Source organism: Rhineura floridana, chromosome 22, assembly GCF_030035675.1.
Source record: "Rhineura floridana isolate rRhiFlo1 chromosome 22, rRhiFlo1.hap2, whole genome shotgun sequence".
Classification (NCBI taxonomy): domain Eukaryota; kingdom Metazoa; phylum Chordata; class Lepidosauria; order Squamata; family Rhineuridae; genus Rhineura; species Rhineura floridana.
This window is the reverse complement of record NC_084501.1, coordinates 3,218,505-3,235,937: the sequence shown is the minus strand read 5'-3', so window position 1 is coordinate 3,235,937 and position 17,433 is coordinate 3,218,505. Positions and strand designations below refer to the sequence as shown.

General features: G+C 45.6%; 1 long non-coding RNA gene across 2 annotated transcripts in view; it reads left to right on the top strand.

Annotated features, from left to right (window-relative positions):
• The window catches only part of LOC133374678 (uncharacterized), a 25,074-nt gene extending 7,641 nt beyond the window's left edge, over positions 1-17,433 (top strand). The window contains exons 1-4 of one of the 2 annotated variants that reach the window (XR_009759934.1): positions 10,808-10,928; positions 11,749-11,823; positions 16,451-16,621; positions 16,792-17,433. This is a non-coding gene — a long non-coding RNA (uncharacterized LOC133374678). Of the gene's footprint in view, positions 1-10,807; positions 10,929-11,748; positions 11,824-16,450; positions 16,622-16,791 lie in introns of those variants that run through there. The other variant, XR_009759935.1, reaches the window with a different exon arrangement.

Sequence of the window (17,433 nt, the reverse complement as noted above, 5' to 3'; positions counted from 1 at the left end):
CAAAGAAAAGGGGCCCCAGAAAGAAAAATTAAATTTCTCTTTACAAATGCAATTCTATCTGTAAGAGGAAGTTTAACAGATATAAAGAGAGAAAGAGAAAAACATTTTGTAGCTACTAAACTTAAGGCCTTTTACAATTTCTCAATTCTTCTTGTTGATCTTGATTTGGCTGAAAAGAATTAGCATGGTTAAAACAAAACATATTACACCCTTTAAACTGGGCTCATTAAAGAATACCATATTACTGTAAATCTTATCCTTATATCTAAATATACTTTCCCTGTTTCTTACCATAATCCATCCAATGTCTATAACCATTGGACTTTATTGACTTCCATTTGTACCCTGTTAGGAAATTTTCACCAATGAATACCCTGTTTGCAGATCAATTATTCTGAGTTCCTTGTTATTCAGCTTATGAAGGACTGTATGCTATAACACATTTGCATCAGTGCCTGAATTTGCACACACAAAGTGTGACAATGAAGAAAGCAACTCTCTGTTAAAATCAGGGCTCTGCAACTTGTCCATTTGCATGCAGATGGCATCAGAAACCAGCTGCTGTTTTGGAAGCCAAATTGTATTAATTTTCAAAATAAATTCAATGTCTGGATAGACTCTTCCTGAAGCTAGAAGCTCTATACTTGGAGTCTTGTTTTGATCCAAAGGCTGTTTGCCAGCAAGAGATTGTTCCTCAGGAAAAGAATATTCATTAACAAGAGACTGTGGTGTGGTAGACCCAAGGGAAGCATTCAAATCAGTATATATATTTTTTCTATGGAAGTGGGCACATCTTGTGTGTTTTCAAGCAACTCTGAAGCATTTAAGCAAGGACCTGCACTTTCAGAAGATGCTTTTGTATGTTCCCCTTTAAGAACATTAATAAAACTTTGCTCAAAGACAGGAGCCCTTTTAGTTCCAGCTGTTTCTGGAGTTTCAACTTCTTTAGTCAAAGAAATCTTTTCCTGTGGAACAAAAACAGGGAGTGAGAATCTGCCCTCCCTCTGTGGCTGCTTGATTTTCTCAAGGCTGTTTGGGGAGGAGAAGGAGGGGTTATAGGCATACACATACAAGAGAACGAACTTCAGTGTGAAAACTAACCCCGTACTGAATCAGAGGAAAAACTCTAATATTACTTTAAACCTTTCAAATTTTTGTATTCTGCAAAATAAGATAAGCAGGAAAATAGTCACCTTTTTACACCTTCTTTGCAACATACTATTTCCAACATACTTTGCACCTTTTCTTCGTAACTCTATCCACCTTACATATGCTCTTGCCTTCAAACTATCTTACTTAAATCACCTTTGGCAAACCTATGCCCATGCATCAGACAACAAATGTCAACACAAAACAATTTTAACCTGCTGTAGAATACAAAAGATCAGTCCACTATATACACAAACTGGAGAATAATTACATAACAGACAACACAATAATTAATGAGGCCCTTCCTCTTCTCCTTGGGATTGGGCCTGGCTGAAATCAATCGACATAATTAAAAAAAACACAGTCAATCAATCTTAGTATAAACAATAAAGCATAAACATCAATTAAAATCTTAAGTTTTAACATTCCTTAAACTGCTTAATATCTCTAACTCTACAACTGGGTGGCAAAAAGAGTTTCAAAAAGCTTTTACATAAAAATACTTCAGAACTATGCCTCCTTGTCAAAGTGCCAAAAGGAGGAAATTCCCTTCTACGCTCATGTAAAAACAAAACAGGCATCTTAATGTATAAACATTTATCAAACAAAACAGACAAATGCAAAACCCTTAACATCAGCATATTCATGTCAAAGAATTGGAGGAAATAATAAAGGAGTTAGCAATAGACTTTTAACCCTATGCAAAAATCCATAAAGAAAAACTTTCCCCTTGCAGGTGCCAGCAAAAACATCTTGGATCGGACAAGAACTGATTCCTGTAATTAAATCATGATCTATGTGCACAGAAACATTTATCAAGCACTGAAAGATAAATATACCGGACTGAAAGGGACAACAGTCGCGCCATTCCTTTAGCTGTTTAGAGGCAAGTGGGGGGGAAAGAAGGAGGGGCTGTAATTTTAAACACGCACATACACAGAAGGCAAACTGCAACCCAGTAAATTAAAACACAAAGAAAAAGGGAACTCAGACATTATAGAACAGAAATTATTCTCTTTTCTTCTCTTAAAACAATCCACAAATTTACCCAAAACATTTCTCACCCATTCTCTTTCACTGTAACTCAAACTTTCTGTTTACTTTCCTCAGCTCTCTTAATCACTTGCTTAAACAAACAGAGCAAGTTCTTTCACACTTGACTTCAAAGACCGCTAAAGGAACAGCGGTTCTTTAAACAGCAATAGACATTTCAAGAAACCTTCACACATTCACACATGAGTACACGATTCATACACCTCTTTTTCGCAACATATTATATTTTATCATACTTAATTCTAAACCATTATAGAACAAAAATCAATCCACTGTACACACAGACTGGAGATTCCAACTCTAAGAAATTTGATAGAGAAGGAAGCCCCCAAGGAAATAAAATATTAGGTGAAAACGTTCTTCTCACCATGACCCACCATGAATAAATATAATCAAATCTTGCACAGAAAAAAATACAAGAGAAAGAGAGACAATTAAAGTTGCATTCATAAATACCGCAACATACTTATACTCTAAATTTCTTAACACTATACCAGAATAACGAAAAGGAGCTCCAAAAAGAAAAACCAAAATACTGTTTTTACCACAGACAGACAAAACACACAACAGTACAACAATCCCAACTCCCTTTCTTCTTACTTCCTAGCACCCTGCCCCCATGTTGCTACAACCTCTCTGTTTGCCGGAGATGTCTGAAACTAAGCCTAGGAACACAGACAAGTGACATACACCTTAACGTCTGGATTAACCACTATCATTCATTCCTCTCCTAACCCATTCATAACTTTAAACTTAAAAAAATCAAAGGATCCTGTTACCTCTCCTATGCCCAGAGCAGGCAGTTGAATACAGCTGAAGCCATGCGGGCTCTGATCCAAAACCAGGTAGGAATTTGGTCTCAAGGTCTTACACCGAGATTCAAAATCTCTCCGGTTCTGTCCCTGCTGTCCTTGAGTACATTCCTTGGGAAACGTGCATGTGTGTGGGAGCTCTGATGTTCCTCACCCCCTATCTCTGTTGCTTAAACAAACAGAGCAGATCTCTTCACTCTGATTTACACGTTTGCTGAAAGCATAGAGGCACAGATTAGGTTCTTTGAATCAGGGAGTGAAAATAAAGGGAGGAAAATTTCCTTGAAAACAAACCCACAGAAAAAAAAACTACACACATATATCCTCACACTTGGGTACCCAACTCATACACATTTTATTTATGCAAAATCCTTCCTAATACTGTTCTTATATTCTTACTTCCCGGGAAAACACAGGCCTTACACACTTTCTCTTTTTCTCGCAAGCGCATGACCATTTTATACAAACATTTAAAACAACTTTATCCCATGTCTCCAAGGTTTCCCCTTCTGTTGACTCTTTCCAGACCCGTTCTTAACATTCCTCCTCTTCTGCCTGAAAAACTGGGGGAGGCTTAGTTTCCAATTTCTTCCCCTCATTAATTTTACATTGAGCCAGCGCCTTATCAGCGCACATTCTTGTGGGGGGGTCTGGGCAGATGGCTCTTTCTAACCCTATGCATGCCACCACGAAGTTGTTTCGCCTGGCAGCATCTTAAAGAGGGTAGCTTCCAACTGCCCAGCCTTGGCAAGATTGGATATTCTCACAGCCCCACCACCCACTCTTCATCACAAAACATTTACAATTGTTCTTCATTCGGGACCAGCCCTCCAGAAGACATAACACTCATCCTAAATCTAAGAAAGTTTTGCAAAACACATTCAAGGGGGGTCATTTTCCAATCGCCCTTTCTCTTCTGACTCTTTCCTCTGTCCTGTCCTCTCCATCTTGTCCTGTTTTGAAGCACCCTGCCCCATGTTCCCTGTCCAGTCCTATCTGCCCTTTGCAGATGACGTACGACTTTTTGGGGGTAGCCTCTCCGTCTACCTGGGGGGGGTGTCTGAGACAAAACAACAGACAGATAACGTTCCGATGCACCCTTCCCCTCCCGTGTCCAAATGACACTCGGGTAACCTCTCTGTCTAGGTAGCCTCTCTGTCTACCCTGGGGAGATGCCTGAGACGGAACAACGGACAAATAACGTACAACACTCGCTTCCCGGTTTTCGCGGCCCAGCCTCTCTCTCATACACACAGTCACTCACTTCACTATTCAACACACTTAAGCCCACTGGGCTTCTTACAGCTCTCGAAGAGACATTGGAACGTTCAAACCCCTGCTCCTCTCCAACCTTGTTTCAATTTAAAAAGGGAATCATCCCAGCAATACCTCGTCACCCTGATCCGCTCTCACAGGCTTGGGCAGGCTGAAAATAGCCTGGTGCGCACTTTCCCAACCCCCTGTGGACCACGTCCAAGGCAAAGAGGAACGCTAAAGAGATGATGCCCACCCAGGGACGCCAATTTGTTATAAACAAAACGCCCTAGCCCCTTTTTGAGGTCTAGTGGCTTGGGTTCGCTTCAAAATACTCACTCAATAGAGCTCAAGAACGAACGAAACAAGATGGAGGATGGAGTATATTTATTGCTAACACGTGCACATGGAGAAATAGCAAGCTAATTCTGGCAAACTATGCCTTGCTAGTCTTTTTATCAGCTTTGTTTTACTAATTATTCATGCATCATTATGATCATAATTACGTCACTTTAATCCCTGCCCATCTTCTTCTGGTAACGTCCCCTCGCTTCCATATCCATATATGGAACTTGTTTTTCACACTGTTCCACCTTGAATGTTGCAACAATATTTGATACTTTTCTACAGTACAGGTGGACATTGCAACTAAAAGCCTGGGACCTTATTTTTGCAAACGCAGCTTTAAACAAACAATGAAAATGCAAGTTAGCAAATTAGCATTTCTCTTTACACACTCACAAGTAAGTTAACTGTCAGCAAATTATCACACAAGCAAGTCGTACTGTGCTACAATTTCAAACAGGCCCAACACTTTTTACTTTAAGCAAACAAATAAGCAAAATACATTTGTTTAATTCAAACAAATAAAGTCCATTGTCACAGCCCCATTAGAGGTCACTAGGCCAGTCATTCTGCCACTCTGCTGAGTCCAGCAGGCTGCCCGTAATGCTGCCTGCCTCCACCACCTCCTGAGCTACAAAGCCCAGGAGGACACTCTCTCCATACAGTTATTTGAGCATATCTACACCAGACACATGGGGTGAGATATCCAACATCCAGGCTAGCTAAAAATGTGTCAAACATACATTTATTTATTAAAAATAATGCCCAGAACAAGTAGACCTTTCATAGAGAATACTAAAATGTGTACTTAATATATCCCAACTTAAGTTGGCCGACCCCTCCTGAAGAGCTTAACTCCTTCAAACTCTTTCCCTGCATTTCCATTCACCCATTTCATGCACTCTCTTTTTCTCTACCTCTATCTCCTCTCCATTTTTCATCTATCCCAATATTGGAATCCCTCCATGTGATGCGTCATGGCAATGGAAGGGGCTTCACACACACCCCACAAGCTCACACACAAGAGATACACAATGGGCCATGTGCCTGTGGAGAACAGATTGGTGTCTGTGTGTGCATGAAAAAACACAAGGAGCCCTTCTGCTAGATCAGAGCAAAGGCCTTTCTAGTCCAGTGGCCAACCAGATCTCTCCAGAAAGCCCACAACCAATAGCCCACTCCTGTTGCTTAAACTCTTGCAGATGGCATTCAGCTGTAGACTGCCTCTAAACCTGGAGGTTCTGTATAGCCATCACTGATAAGACCATAGACCACCTTCTCCTCCATGAATTGGTGTAACCCCTTTCCTGTTTCCATCCCTCCAAGCTAGTAGTCCTGGTCACATCTTGTGCCTGTGAATTCTATACATTAATGAAACGTTACATGAAGAAACCCCTATCAATGTTATTGGATGACCCAAAGTACTAGCATTAGACAAAGAAAAGTCCCCTCTACCCACATTCTCTCCAAGCTATCATTTGTCTTGGCTGCCTCTTTCCTGCTCCTTTCCCAGCAGTTAAGATGTCCTCCAGTTCCATGAACTGCAGACGTAATGCATGAAATGGTAGGGTCGCGTCTGCAATTGTATATTAGGCCACCCACACTTCTGTCCTGCAATGGTTTCCTGTCTTCTCCAGACATCCACCCCCCCCACACACACACCATTTCTGGTTACGGGCCTCTGTCTCCTCCCCTCCATCTGTTCTAGGTTCAGGTGATTATGGTGGTTCCTCAGGAGGAATAAAACCCTAACAAAGTTTCCCCCTTCAAGGAAACCACCCATGAGCAGGTGCCATGGAGGGAAGGGAGGGGAGAGAGCAGAGTAGGATGGGAGCTTGGGGGATCGGATAGGTGACAACTGGTGCTCCGATATCCCACAGCCTTAAGAATACCAAAAGAGCCAGACTGCTGGATCAAACCAAAAGGCCGTCTAGTCCAGCATCTTGAAATCCAGTGGCCAACCAGATATCTTGAGGTTTGGGTGAAGGAGCCCACAAGAGGCAGGAGCACAACAGCCCTCTCCTGGATTCCTGCGCAGAACAGGGGGTTGAACTCGATGGCCTTGTAGGCCGCTTCCAACTCCTTGGTTCTATGCCTGTGAGCCCCACAAACTGGCACTGTTTAGAGCCACATGACTACTGACCATCAGCAGCCATATTCTCCACAAATCTTTGGGATCCACCAAGGATCACGTTGACTGAGAAAGAAGAGAAGGCATTTCTGGAGGAAGCAGACCCTGGAGGAATTGCACTTCTCTAACAATGCATGTATTTACACAAGTGTGAATGTTGCAGACCTTCTCTGAATCTTGCTTAGAAGCCGCATGTTAAACTGAAAATGTGAGACTCCAGACTTTTCAGATCTATTACTGTAATCCAGTGTGTTTCTTGCTACTTCGAGGTAACGTATTTGAGAGTTCTGGTGTATATTGTCAGTCGTCTACGGAATCGTGGTTTGGGTGTTTACGGTCAGCTGTCTTGGAGCAAGATGGAAACAAGGTGCTGGCAAAATCGGATTTCTAGGCACACTTACGCAGGAATAAGCTCCATCAAACACAGTGGAACTTACTTCTGAGAAAACCTCCACAGGATTGTGTTGCAGGACTGTTCCCTTACTGCGGAATAGTGCTCAGCTGATGGGAACCTGAGTGGGAGAGGGTTCATGTCCTGCTCTTAGGCTTCGCGTAGGCATCTGGGAGGGAACAGAAACGGGCCTTTGATTAGGCCCCCCACCCTTCTGTTCTGCAGTGATTCCTTCTCTTCCCCAAACACCCCACCTCCCAACAACAACAAAATTTCTGATTATAGGCCTCTGTATCACCTCCTCCCACACCCATCAGTTCAAGGAATTATGTGGCTTCAACAGATGTAGGCATAATAAAGTGTCCCCCCTTGAGGAAACCAGGCCAGCTGAGGCACCAGTGAGCAGGTGAACCATATTCTGGGTGGAAGGAGGTGCTGACTAGGAGGCAGTTTGGGGAATCAGATGGGGGAGGGCAACTGTGCTCAGATATCCCACAGCCGTAACTGTAAAAGGCCGTAAAAAGAGCCAGACTGCTGAATCAGACCAAAGGGCCGACTAGCCCAGCATCTTGAAATCCACAGTGGCCAACCATATATCTTGAGGTGTGGACGAAGGAGCCCACAAGAGAAGCCCCATAGCCCTCTCCTGCCCATGAGTCCCCCTACATTGGCACTGTTTAGAGGCTGAGGGTAATCACAGCCACATGACTACTGACCATCAGTAGCCTTATTCTCCACAAATCTTTGGGATCCACTGAGGATCACATTGACTGAGAAAGAAGAGAAGGCATTTCTGGAGGAGGCAGGCCCCGGAGGCAGCTGATAGGTCAGGGGTGGGGTCAGTTTTCAGCCTGAGGCCTGCATTCCCTTCCAGGCAACGTTGCTCTGAGTAAAAGCTAGTTGAATTACGGCCCTTGGTCTCTAAAACTCTGGGTGGAAATAGACACTATTTCATCAAATACTCTAAAGACATTTTGAGAAGGGGATGTGGGAACCCTTAATACCTGACAACCAACAGGGGATGATGTGGGCAAAACAGCCTCTTAAGTCAGTTTCAACAGCTCCAAGCGAAAACTCTTTAAAGCTTATTCTGTGGTGGTAGACATCTCCTCTAAAAGCGGCTCAAATAAGCTGTGCAGACACTGCCACCTGCCTGGAGAGCCTGTGATGAAAGGAGAGCATATATGTGTATGGAATTCATAAGAAACTGGAAAATGGCTGGGATTTGTTTACTGTAGAGAAATCACAGAATTGTAGAATAGTAGAGTTGGAAGGGGCCTATAAGGCCATCGAGTCCAACCCTCTGCTCAATGCAGGAATCCAAGTTTAAAACATACCCAACAGGTGGCTGTCCAGCTGCCTCCTGAAGGCCTCCAGTGTTGGAGAGCTCACCACCTCCCAAGGGATTCTATGCGTTGCTTCTCTTTGATGTGTGAGAGCATGAGTCCAACCCCCATTTGGGCACAGGAACTTCTGCGGCTCTTTGGACCCCAGAAATTAAACAGGTTACTGTTTGCATCCTATTTAGGCAGAAACCATCTTCATTAACAACAAAATCAAATCCATTTTTTTCTGAAAAATCCCATGTAACTTTCACTTACAGCATTTAAGATTCTGAGGCAATGGTGTGGCAGATTGTGGGATATTGTTACTAGACTGCCTTGGCGTTTGAGAATTTTTCCTCCTGAAAGCAGCTTAGTTGAAATGATAGTCCATGATCTTTTATATTGTAATTCTTATAGGGTTATAAGATCCTGACTTATCTCCCCACTAATTTCTCTGCGCTTGGGGAATTCAGATGCATTCTGTGGGTCGCCTGCAACTAAGTTCTGTGAGTAGACCCATTAAAATGAATGAATTAGAGGAAGGACTTAGTGGTAGACTATCTGCTTTGCATGAAGAAGGCTCCAGGTTCAGTCTCTGACATCTCCACGTCGGGCTGGGAAAGATCCCTGTTTGAAAACGCTAGTGGTTCCCAAACTCTTCCCCCCCCCCCCACGGGCCTCTTGGGAGAACTGGCAGAAATGTTTCTGCCTGCAATGCACTGTGCTAGATGCTGTATGGCTTGAAATTGGGTTTTTATTGCTTTTTAATTCTTATATTGTATTTTAGTTATTATAATTTGCATTCCATAGAATTCAAACTGTAATGCAGTATAAGAAATAATAGAAGCAATAAAAATACAGATAAAAATAAATATGAATATTCAATGTGGAAATACCACAGACCACTTGAATGAAGCTCACAGATCGCTGGTGGCCCACAGATCAGTTTTGGAACTCCTGGGGTGGACATTACTGAACTAGATGGACCAGTGGTCTCACTCAGTATGAAGCCACTTCCCAAGTTTTGAAGTTGGTCATGTCTATTAATTTCAGTGGGTCTACTCTGAGTAGGATGAGCATTGGATGCATCTCTATCTTTCCATTTCAGTGGCATACTTGAACCCTACGATTATAGAAAATACAGCCAAGGTCCTTGCTGTACCTATACACACTAGGCCTCAGTTACTGAAGGGAAGAGGTTGAGTCACAGTTGCCCATTTTCAAATGATATCTCATTTGTGAACAGATTGTGTTATACTGGACAGCCACCTGTCAGAGATGCTTTAACTTGGATTCCTGCATTGAGCAGGGTGTTGGACTCAATGGCCTTATAAGCCCCTTCCAACTCTACTATTCTATGATTCTACTCTTAATTTAAAAGGGACAATTTGTGTTCACATATATTGGTATTTTCTCTTGGCTGTGACTGTTTTGATAACCTTATACAGTCTCTTTTTGGCAGCCCGCTTTTCGGTGTTCTGCTAATACGGCGGCTTTCAATTAGAGTAAGGCCCTATTCATACGGTGCTTGTTCCGCTTTTACGGCATTTTTCAGGCGTTGGGCACCATTTTATTGATGGAGTTCTGCTTTTCGGCTGGTTTCGCTTTTCGGCGGGGGTCTGGAACGTAACCCGCCATATGAGTGGGGCCCTACTGTATGATATGTGAGGGTTATGGTCTGTAGACCAAATAAAAACTGGAACTGGATTATCACAGCAAAAATAAAAATAACACATCAGCTTTGGTTGGAGAGGAGGGGATAGACTTTTTCGCTCTGTGGAATAGTTTCATAATGTAGATAGGCTCCATCTACACATTTACATTTAAAGCAGTTATCATATCACTTACTGTAAGTACTAAAAACCAGGGGGCGGTGACGCAGGTTGGCCTCCCTACGCACAATTGGAGTGTGGTCAGGGCAAGGGGTTGACAGATTGCACCCCTTTGCCCGACAGGGGTTTGGGTCACCCAAATAGCTGCAAGCAGGCTTTGCCTGACTCACCAGTTGAATCCCGCACTTATGTTCCCCTTTGCAGGTTCATTATCATAATATGAATTTGATTTAATAAAGTGGCCCGTTGTTTAACCCATCATATTGTGTCTGCGTCTTATTTCACCCCTGGGTCGCAACCCCGCTTCGCACCCGGGACTTACCGGGTTGCGGGGCGTGTTTGCGGCCCGGGTGAATCCGGAGCCTCCATATTTGAAGAGGGCAAGCGTGCCGGACTGGCGTGACGTAGTCACGGCGCGCTTCTAGAGGGGGCGGGGCATGCGAGCTTATTTAGGCTCCCGCTGTCCGCCCCCTCTCCCTCTTCATAATTGTGGCACCCACCCTACCCTCCCTGTGCTACAGTGTGAATCATTTGGCCGCCTCTGGGGCCGAGTAGGAATTTTTGGCTTGCCTGCGTTTTAGCCGGCGGGTTTCTTTTGCCTACTCCATACTGTGGTTAGCAGGAAGGGCATTCAGGGTTAGTACGGGTGTTTTTTCCTGTGGTTATTAGGTTGATTTGGCTGTTTGAATTTAATATTTAATGGTCGCTTTATTGAGGAAGTGCGGGAAAGGTTGAAGGTGAAGGGCAGTTAGGTGACACCTTTAGGCACCTTTGGAGGTGATAGGCGGTTCCGGAGGCCTGCAGCTCCGGGTTTTACGGCCCGAGGGCAGGATACGGGTCGCCTTTGGGGCCAACAGGTCTCATCCACCCGGAGTTTTAGGGCACCGGGGGGGCGGTGACGCAGGTTGGCCTCCCTACGCACAATTGGAGTGTGGTCAGGGCAAGGAGTAATATGTTCCTACTGTTCTGCATCTTTATAAGCTTTTGGGTCATTGACTGCAATTTTCATACATCATAGAAGGGCTTTTACCCTAATTAGATTAAACATACTCCCATCTGCTGTATTGTCTGGCAGATATAACAAAACCCCATATTCTGAGAGAATCTGCCCCTGTGCTGATGGAGAAATTGAATCGAATGAACATGTTCTTCTTCGTTGTATATTTTACCATGATATAAGATATGAATTAATTGCGCCTATTTTGTCGCCTTTTCCAGCTAAAACAGATTCTTTCTACCTAGATTATTTATTAGGTGATTATAAACCGGAGGTGACACTAGCTGTTGCCAAATTTAGTGCTGCTGCTATTAAACGTAGGAAAATAAAGGTGCAATAATTTAGTTTTAATGTTTTCTCTCTGTATACTGTTTTTACTTGAGTGTATATTTTTCTGCTGTTAAATCAAAATGATCCCATTTATACTTGTTTATACTGTAATATTATTTTGTATTGAAGGGTCAATTTGACTGTAAATAAACTCAACGCAACTCAATACATCGATCATCTTTATAAGGCCACACTTATCTCAAGGTAAGGTGCCCATGAAGCACAAATGCAGATGTTTTGTTTATTTCCTGATGTATTTGACAAGGGGGTTGCCTGGCCTGTTGACCTGGCCCTGAACGAGCTTCGTGACTGTGTATTTACCTGCTATCTGAGGTGCCTTGATCAAGGTGAATTTCTACAGCATTTGCAGAACGCGTTATACCTGGGCCTGTAATTTTCCAGGGTTTGTCTGGATATGGCAGGATGAGTCCCAATAACACCCGAGCCTGAATGTGAATGTCAGCCTGGGCCCTCTCTTACCCCCCACCCCCATTTCCCCCCCTTAGGGGATCAACTCAGACCACAATGAACACATCTATCCATACATGTGCCTGGCCAGCTACCACTGCCGCAACAAAAACGTCAAGGAGGCACTGGAGGCCTGGGCTGATTCAGCCACTGTGATCCAAGAGTGAGTGTCCCTCCTCTCCTGCCTTGTCCACAGAGGGAAACAGAGCTTGGTGGTAGAGCACCTGCTTTCAGTGCAGAAGGTCCCCAAGTCCAGTCCCTGGCATCTCCTGGCAGAGGTAGAAGTTAGCGAGGACGACGAGCAAGGCAGCGAAGATCCACGGGAGGGGCGCCACCGAGGTCCCCGCCGGGAGTCCAAGCCCGAGGAGCCACCTTGCCAAAGAAAGTGACAGAGCGCCGGCACCCCAGTTCCGGCCAGCGAGTGGACAGGCCCCCTCCAGAGAAAGAGGAAGGGCCCCCCAGCAATGGCCCTAGTCCACCTCCCGAAGGGCCCCTCCTCACCTTCCAGAGCAAAAAGATGAAGGGCATGAAGGATCTACTGGTGGCAGCCAAGATCAACTCGAGCGCCATCAAGCTGCAGCTCACGGCTCAATCCCAGGTGCAGCTGAAGAAGAAGAAGGCCTCTGCCTCCCAGGACTACGCCCTGTCCTTTCTCAAGCGGCCCCGTAAGTCCCTCTGAGCCTGCCGGGTGCCTGCAGCGCTCTGCCCCTTCTCTTGAGCGATACCTCAGAAGTGCCCGTGTCTGCCGGGAGTCTCGGCTCTTGTCCCAGCAGCCCTGAGTAGCCACCAGGGGAGGCCACTTTGCTCCGTTGAATAACTTTCCAACGACACTGCGAGGCCGTGCTTTGACTCGGTCTCCTCTGGCCCCAGCAGCAGTTCAGTTCCTCAAAGGCAGGAGACTTTCGTCTTCATGCTGCAGGCAGGATTCCTGTGGCACCCTCTCTTAGCTGCGCTTGGAAGCCTTTTTGCTTGCGTGGCAACCTTCTGCCAGAAACGGAGGCCTCAGGCACGAGTTCAAATTCTGCCAGAGACAAGAGGCAGATTTTTTCATGGTGCCTTGAAAGTTGTGGCGTGAGCAGAGAGGGAAGTGTGGGGAAATGGAAAGTGGGAGGCAAGGGGCTTGGGTGGGGGATCGTTGCTGTTGCCTTTGCTGCTGTCAGCTGATAACAAGGGGAGGTGAATTAGCATTTCTACCAATTGACATGTTTTTTGTTTGTTAAAAAAATTACAGTTTAATAAATTTTCAGGGTTTTTTTTAAAGCTCTCTGTTGTAACCAGAATGATCAAGGGGATGGAGCGACTCCCTTACGAGGAAAGGTTGCAGCATTTGGGGCTTTTTAGTTTAGAGAAAAGGTGGGTCAGAGGAGACATGATAGAAGTGTATAAAATTATGCATGGCATTGAGAAAGTGGATAGAGAAAAGTTCTTCTCCCTCTCTCATAATACTAGTACTCGTGGACATTCAAAGAAGCTGAATGTTGGAAGATTCAGGACAGACAAAAGGAAGTACTTCTTTACTCAGCGCATAGTTAAACTATGGAATTTGCTCCCACAAGATGCAGTAATGGCCACCAGCTTGGACGGCTTTAAAAGAAGATTAGACCAATTCATGGAGGACAGGGCTATCAATGGCTACTAGCCGTGATGGCTGTGCTCTGCCAGCCTAGTCAGAGGCAGCATGCTTCTGAAAACCAGTTGCCGGAAGCCTCAGGAGGGGAGAGTGTTCTTGCACTCGGGTCCTGCTTGCGGGCTTCCCCCAGGCACCTGGTTGGCCACTGTGAGAACAGGATGCTGGACTAGATGGGCCACTGGCCTGATGTTCTTATGTTCTTATGTTCTTATGTAATGACTGTTTTTTCCAAGGTCAATTTTGGCATATTGAGGAACGAAGCAACACAGACAGCTGCTTAGACCCAGGTCAGGCCATTGATCCACTTAGCTCAGTATTGTCTACATTGACTGGCAGCTGCTCTGCAGAGTTTCAGGCAGGAGTCTCTCCCAACCTGGCCTGCAGATGCGGGACTTGAACCTGGGACTAGGGATGGAAAGATCGGGCAGTTTCAGTTCTCTCAGTTTTCTCTCAGTTTTTATCAGTCTTAAATTTAGTTTCTGCCAAAATTTGAATTTCCTGATACTTTAGTTGTGGCCGCAATGGAGTCAACGGAGTTTTTTGCTCTTGTTCATCTCCACTTGCAGCTTTTCAGGGATGTCTCCCAGCAGTTCATGTTGGCGGAGCAAGAAAGGGAGGCGGAGGAGGATGAGCTGTTTCGGATGACATGGCGGAAAACCCGCAAGCAACTGCGTGACCGCCACAAACGTAGGGGCTCCCGTTTGCCTAAGTTGGCAGTCATGGCTGTATACTATCGCGGGTCAGGGGAGTAGGGAGGGGGGGTCTGTTCAGAAAGGCACGCTAACTGTTGCTGCCATAAGTGGTGTCCCACGTACTACAGCAGCATTTTTGGCATTTGTTCCATACATGCGCTTTTGCGAGATAGCAGAAAACTGATTGCATTTTGCAAGTGGCTTATTGCATCTTTCCCTTTTCCACTCGCCAAACACTCCCTCGGATACCACTTATGTCTGTGCCATAGTGATATGTGTTTCCCCTTCAAGTGTAAACTTCTGGTTGTGTGGGCCCAGGGGGCCCACAACTACAGAAACATATGTTGCCAACATGACTTCTGGTTCTGCGCTTGTGCGCTTCTGCAAAACACCATTTTTGCCTCTTTCGTGTTTCTTCCACCTATAAAATGCACAGTATTATGTATTGCGTTTGTGGAATCTATTCCTTTCCTGGCGTGAGAACTACCAGAGCTTTTTGTTTGTACTCAGTGCAGGAATTATTATTGGAAATGCAATGCATTACCGACCAGGCTTGTCTAGGAGGTCGGAGTTCATGACTCTATTGTTGTAGGCCCGATGCTGCTCCAAACATGCGCGTTGCACGCTTTTGCTTTTGCGTGACAGCAATTTGAGGGCCTTCCGCTGCTGCAAAAGTGAAGGATCCCACCATGGAAGCCATGGCTAGCGGGTGACCACAGAAGGGGCGCTACTGGAGAGCTGAGGAGCTCAGAATGCTCCTCACCTTCGTTAAGAGGGCGGGAAAAGCGGAGCGACTAATGGGGAACACCCCCCTCCTTACTGCTCATATTTTTCAAGCGGTGGCACGTCAGCTGGGTGAAGCTGGGTTCCAGCACACCACTGCACAGGTGCGCTCCCCGTTCAAGCGGCTGAAGGCCGATTTCTTTAACGCCATGGAGGCATCCAAAGGGGTTCCCCCCCCCCAACAAGAGACTGCCTTATTTCAAATAACTTTATGGATTGTGGAAGGAGGGGGGGCGTCCCTCATGGGAGGATCGCCGGCCAGCTGGTAAGCTCCCTAATTCAATAACAACATCTGTGAGTTATGGTCTTAAACATGCCTCCTTGGGAAGGTGTAAACACTATGTTTATTGAGTTTGATGGGACTGTGTACTTCTTGGGTCCCGCTTTGCTGTCGTGCCCACTGTCCAGGTATGGGCGGTTGCTGGCTTGATCAGGTGTGTGTATCCACAGTGCACGCCTATGACTTCACGACATGTGTGGACACGTGTCATGCCCACTGTCCATGTATGGGCGATTGCTAACATGATGTGCTGTGGGGAGCCACAGTGCAGGTCTCTGACCTCTCCACATGTGTGGTCAACGGGGATGCCAGCTGTGCCCTTCTCTGATGAGTGTCCGACCTGCCTTGAAGACCTGCCTCTTCAGGCAGGCTTTTGGGGTGGGCTAGATGTTATCCTCATTGTTTTCAGATTTTAAATGTCTAGGTTTTGTATTCCTGTTTTGTACGTCGCTCTGAGTGGCTGGACATCCTGCCAGAATACATTCCATAAATAGAATAAAATAAATGTTGTCAGTGAGCAGTGTATGTGTTGCCTTCCTCCACACAAGGTGGTTGGCAAGTAACTCAATGTCATGTTGGGTCGATGAGAATTCTTCTGTGATTTAACAATTCCCTTCTCCACCCACATCATGTCCAACAAGCGACCTGCTCTTCTCAGGAGAGGAAGATGTGGTCGAGGAACAGCCGGAAGCTAGGTCGCCAATCACACTGGTTCACGGCCAGCCGTGTGCGGGACAGTTGCAAAACTGTCGGTGCACACGATTTACCAACCACATATATGGGTTATGGTGTTTACAGTTGCTATGCACCCAGCATTCCCACTGTCCGGCGGCTCCTGCATCTCAACATCCCTTACAATCTTTCTGAAGGATATCCAACCACGCACCAGGCAGGATGGAATGTCATGGCATGGGCAGCATTGCAGTGGGTGGCGCGAAATGTCAACACATGATGCTTTCTGCATTTTCTTCATAACAGGCAAGTCCTCCCAGGCCACTCCACCCAGACCCGGACACACCTTGGCTGGACTGGTCCGCGTCACGCAAGTCTCCACGCAGACGACCACGCTGCCCCAGTCTACCCAGACAACAAGTCTGGAGGATCTTATGGCCAGGATTGAAATCTTGGACGGCAAAAATACCGCCCTAGGTGAGATTTGCATAGATTACATACATGTAATTGGACCAAAGCATCGTGTTGTCCTTGCATCGGCTATGTGTGCACACTGTGGAAACCCATGCTCTGCCTTGAAATGTGAACAACACGCAATGTGCACGTGGCCACAACATACAATGCCAATTATTCCTCTGCATTTACAGGTCAGCAGTTTGAGGAGCACAAAAAGTCCACGCAGGACACCATCAGAAAGATGGAGACTTTGTGGATTCTGCACCACAGACTGCAGGCCGTGGAGGCCGGACAACATGCTTCCGCCCAGTTCCCCCGGCAGGCTTCAGAATAGCAATAGCGTGTCATTTGTAACCCATTCTGTCTATCCCAGTTTGGCACCCCTTCCACCGTCCCCCTCTGCTGTGATACTGGTTTTGTGTTCTTTGTTTGTTAACAGTTAAAAAAAGGTTATAAACCCTTGCTCAGTTCCCATGTCATGTATTCAGAGTTGCCTTATTGATCGGAAAGACATGCACACAGCGTAAGACCCCTCCTACAGTCCCCATTGCATATTCTAAAGGCTGTCCAGTTGCTGAGGAACATTTCGCCCAAAATTGGGACCCCTTGCACAGTCCCCAATTCATCTTTAAACTGTTGTCTTGTTGATTGTGAACACCTATCAACAGTCTAGGACCCCTCCCACAGTACCCATTGATTTTTCTGGAGGCTGTCTGGTTGCTGCAGAACATTTCCCAAAACGTTGGGACCCCTTCTACAGTTGCAACTTGTGCGCTGTTGTGGGTACACGGTATAACCTTCCCCACGCATCTCGCTGTGTGTATGCCAGGTAA